Source organism: Agelaius tricolor, unplaced genomic scaffold, assembly GCF_023055355.1.
Source record: "Agelaius tricolor isolate 1412-34295 unplaced genomic scaffold, bAgeTri1.0.p SCAF_1, whole genome shotgun sequence".
NCBI classification, from domain to species: domain Eukaryota; kingdom Metazoa; phylum Chordata; class Aves; order Passeriformes; family Icteridae; genus Agelaius; species Agelaius tricolor.
This window is the reverse complement of record NW_027269261.1, coordinates 75,122,125-75,127,580: the sequence shown is the minus strand read 5'-3', so window position 1 is coordinate 75,127,580 and position 5,456 is coordinate 75,122,125.

The following is a 5,456-nucleotide window of genomic DNA, read 5'->3' as shown; positions in this document are numbered from 1 at the left end:
TTGCACAATGCTGGAGCAAAATGGAACAGAAACCCACCTCTTTGGAAAGGAGCAGCAGCCTCAAAGGGCTCAGTGTTTGGCTGTGATTTTCCCATAGATGTGTTTTTACAGCTGTGGTTAATATGTGACTAATCCTCACTGTGCAGTAACCACACAACCACTCCTTGGAGCGGCGCGAGCGCACGGCGGCTTTGGGTCGGAAGTAGAGATGGTAACATCTGAAAAGAATCCTTAAAACTGACAACACTTCTGAGCAGAGCTCTAATCATTTATGTCATGCCTGAGAAACTTGCAGCCAGGCTCCAGTGTGTGTGTATATATATATATATGTATAACAAAAAAGACAAACCACCTCCCAAGAACAATAAACAGTTCAAAGGCTTGTGTTCTCAGGCAGCTGCTATCAAACATTAACTGCACTATTTGAGCAGGAAGAGCAGACTCAAACAGCACTTTCAAGAGCATTTGCAAACTCTCTTTTCCTCCAGTAGTACACTAATAGCAATAATAATAATAATGCCATATTTTCAATCTGAACAAAAGGTAGGTAATATTGCTCCAAAACAGCCATATTCATATTTTTCTCTGTGCCACCCTGAGAATAATAAAACTCCTAGAAGTTCTTGAACCATTGCCCTGTGTTATGAAGACTGAACACTCAACTGTTTCATCAAGCTATTCATAAAGGCAACTTGAGGCCTGCATGTTCTGAATGAGGAATGACATCAGGGCTGTGTGCTGCATGTGGCTGCATGTACAGTCCCACTCTCTTTGTGCCAGTCCCTGAAGGGCTGGCCAGGCCCTGGTGTCCATTCACATGGGCTTTGAAGGCCTCTGACCATGACTGACATGACTTCTGATTGCCAGCAGTCAGCTTTTCAGATCTTCTCCAGGTATGGACAGATAAACAATTAGGTGGGCCATCTGCTCCCTTGTTTAGATACATGCCAACTCTTTCCTTTTTTTGCTTTATTTTGAGGGATTCTAGTCTGGTTGTGGGGGTTGTTAAAATACAACCATATTCTTTAATGGCTTTATGAAATTATTTCAGCCTCAATTCTGATTGGTTTGATTTTGTTCTGCACAGACATCCTAAGCTTCAATACTTTTAAGCTTTCCTCAGCTAAGGTTTTATGTAAGGCAGTGTGTGTGTGTCCCACACTGGCACCCAGCACATCCCTAAGCACAGCAGCAGGCTCATGAACAGCATGTGCTCATGCTAAGGGGGCATCCAGAGAAGCAGCCCCTTGCTCTCAGCATGTACTACTTCCAAATCTGATGGGAGTCAGGTGCCAGAAGAGAGAGGAATCTTATGCACAACCTGCATTTCTCTGCTCCTGCTGAGTTTCTGCTGGCACTCAAACCCTGTCCATTCAGGAGGAGATGCAACCTGGTTTGCCACATGAAGGAAACAGCTGTCCAGTCTCCTAAGGCACAGGTTCTCAGGCTTTGTTTAGAGGGAGAAATGCACTAGTGGGATCAGCATGTGTTTCTTCCAGGCTGCCCCACTCCTTTCCTCTGTGTCCCTGCCCTCACCTCAGTCACCTCAGCAGCCCCAGCTCTGTGTGCAGGAGGAATCCTGCTGACTCCTGCCTATGGCTTCCACAGGTAAGGCAGGTGAGATAGGTTTTGGTGGTGGATTTTTTGAGGCTTGGGGGTTTGCGATTGTTTTTCTCTGCACGCTATTTTCAAATGCATTGCATGTCAGAGGGGTACCACAGTTTGGGGACCCCTGGCCTTGTGGCACATGTTAAGCATACCACTCTCTCCCACACAGGTTCTCAGGGGCCAGGAATGCTTTGATGGTTGGCTCAGACAAGTAGAGGTTTATGCTGAGGACATTTTTATACAACAGTGTCATGTGGCTTTGGTTAAACTGGAACAGCTGTGCTCTGGGGTCTAGGATCTGTCCAAATCCTAATATTTATTTTTAAATCACACCTATTTATCCTTTGCTCTATGCCATTTTAAAGTAGCATTTTTTACTTTTAAAAGCACCTAATATTTTCTGACTTTTTAAAGTTTAGTGATTCAGTGATTCCCCTTCCCTTGTTCCTATTTTAATTTTTCATTAGCACATAGCTGTGTGTCCGTGCAGATGCATAATCACATGTACATGTATACATGTGCGTGTGCACACAGCAGAGTACATGGGTCCAAATCATCTTTTGTTATCATCTCAAAGAATGCTCCAGAAGGTTGCCCATCTGCTTTTCCATGCTAAAGGAGGGGAGTAATAAATTAAGAGTAAATTAAAAAAAAAAAAACCAAACCAACCAAACAACCAAAAAAAAAAAAAAAAACCAAAAAAACCAAAAAACAACTGGGTAAGAAAGAGGAAGGGTTTTTAACTGGTCTCTGTGTTCTTTGCACAGACTACTGGCTGAAAGACATCCCACTGTCTCAGGAACATTTTATACTGTAATTTTCCTGAGTATCCAGCTTTGTATTCAGTACATTTGGATCTTTCCCCCTCACCATTAATGGAATGATTGTCCAAGTTTAATTTTTTTAATGCTTGTACTTGCCAAATTATTTTTTTCTTTTCTTCTTGTTCCCATATTATTCTTTTGCCTAAATTGTTCATCCCCATCCCTGGTACTGTCCTTTACCATGACAAGCATGCAGCAACTGTACAACCTGTCAGTCTGTGTTTTCCTGAGCTGGGCAAACCAAATACCATGAGTTTACTGTGGGAAAAGACTCTGTTCTCCCACATAATGTTTTTCCTCTGTTCCTTCCCACCATGAGTTAACCCTAGACCATGTAGATGATGGTAAGCAAAGGGCTCACCAGTTCTTTGTATAATGATACTCATTATGCCAGCAATTCCCTGTACTTGCTGGAAGTATTTGCTGGCTAATACATCCTGTATTATTTTTTCCTTTCTTACAACTACATCACACATAATTATTCTAAGATTGACTAATTCACCTAGCCTTTTCTTCCCCTTTTATTCCCAGGTTAGAGCAGAAATTCCTTTTGTTATCCCCTTCATGCCTGACCTTGTCATGTTGAAGTTGACCCTAAATGTTACTTGTCAGAATATTAATGTATCCTTCATACTCTAAACTGTCTAGGGTGCCCAAATTCCCAACAGCAAATGTAATTCTGTGTATTTCCTTCTATGTCAGACAGTATTTAGAAAGATGTCCCCAAAATGAGGTCTTTTCTCCCCACTAACTCTCTGCCTTGCATAGTCTGCTGTTCCTTAGCTGACTTCTCACCACTTTACAATTTTTCCACTAATCCCTAGCTTCCTCCTTTTGATTATTCATTTTCTGTGTGGCACTGATAACTTGCTTTAGTGAAGTCCAATTAGAAAAGATTGCCTTTGACTGAAAAAAACCTGCAATCAAAAAGTAAGATATCAGATTAGTCAGGCACAATCTACTTTTGGTGAATCTATTTTGTGCTGTATATGATCATCCTACCTTTTAATTTCTCTATCCATCAGATCCTTTTGTAAGACCCTGCATACTGCTGAGGCTGCACCTTTTCCTTTCCTCTTTCCTTAGTGAAGACACTGTGTTTCGTTTTCTGCAGTAAAATTGCTGTCCTCTAACTTGACAAACTTATTAAAAATTCTGTCCATCAGGCTTGCAGTTTTATGACCTAAACACTGCTCCAGAATGTTAAGTAACTATTTGGTTTTGAGCCTCTACCTAACCTCGTGCATATTTAAAAGCTTGGGGTTTTTTTGTTTTGCAGCTCTCAAATGGAGCAAATTTCACCCTGCACCTTCATTCCACTACTCATTTTCATCAACATACACACTAGTCCTGATGAAGACTCAGATAAGGCATTTATGAAATGCCTGACATAGTTTTTCTTCTCAGCACCCCTGTAGAGTGGCCCTCTTTTTTCTCCTGTTCTCTATTTCAATTACAAGATTACACAGCCTTTTAGGTTTGCTTTAGCTTCCTTTATAGGCTCTAATACAACCTGACAAAGTGAGAATTGTGAAAAGTCCTCCTTCTCTCATAGTTTGCCTTCTTTGACATCCAGTGCATTTACACCCTCCAGCTCATTTTTCCAGAACAAAGAAGGGGTCAAATTTTTCTGCCAGGCACATTCTTTGCATCTCACTTGTGAACAAGAGCAAATGTGATAATTGCTCCAGCATGGATGAAGAAGAAAGTCAGGAAGCACAGTGAACAGAAATGTGACTCAGGAAAACCCAGGCCAACCTGTGCCAAAGCAGGAGGCAGACCAGCCTTCCTGTAAATAATTCTCTCTTGGTACAACAAAATTTCTCTGAAGTGCACACTGAGGATCAGGTAAGTGTTGCACTTGCAAGGATTTTCACACAGGAATTTCTCACTTCCCTTAGCACTTCATTTTATTCCCTCCCTGCTGCTTTAACTTCAGATATTATCACTGACTAGAAAAGGGGAAGCAAAAGTCTTGGTAGCCCCTAAGGAAGTGAATTCACAGCTGGTAAGGCCCTGCAATGCAAACCAGCCAACTCTGATCTTACACAAGTCTAGCCAGTTTAAGGACTGGCAAAGTTGGCATGAAGTTAAAAAGCACTTTTCAGCTGTATTTAACTATGGAAACAAGTCTTCTAAACTCAACCCTTCAATCCTTTTGCCTGGATTCAAAACTTTCTGATTTCCAAGATTCTTCCAAATGTTTAGGTTTTTTCTGTAAACATAGGCCCCCACAGTTCCAGTGTAAGCACACTAAAAATACAGTGGCCAGTTTACAGAACAAAAAATAAGTTTCTTGCAGTTCAAAACCTTTACAAAAGTAAGTAATTGCAAAGCTGCAGTAAGACCCACCCAGACAGACAGCAGCTCCTGATTTCCCTGTTTTGTGAGGGGAATAATTTTCCTCTACTTCTGTGATGCTCCATCTCCTCCCACACAAGCCATAGCACCCCAGAGTAATTGATGTTGCACAGCAGAATGCTGAGGACAGGCCTGCTCTGTTCTCCTTCCTTGGGGGTACAATCTCCCATTCATCTTGGAAAGCAGGTTTTAGGGGAGGCTTGGGGCTGCCCTCCTACAGTCCTCAGTGCTCTCTAACTCCTGAGGGCAGAAGATGAGGAGGTGGAGGAAGCCCTGTGGAAGACTTGAAACTTTTATCACCATTTTGGGGATGGTGACATTCTGCACAAGGAGAGGTCCCAAAATCAGAACCAGCATGAAATATTGCAGGGCTCTAACAAAGCCATTTCATTCTGCTCTCCACTGGAGCCCATTTGTATCCCACACCAGTGCCTCCAGCCAGAGCAGCTCACTGCAACCAGGACACTCAGGGCAGGGTGAGAGAGAAGGCAGGCCACACTTTGACCCTTCAAGCGCTGAACTGAATCTCTGTGTTTCTAGCCCCAGAATTCACAGTTCTGTAACCCAAATTCCTTAAAGACCTAGGTGGTCTTAAAAACAACAACATCTACTTTTTGATGTATTATACACAACAATGTTCACAGACAGACTGTGTCAGACACG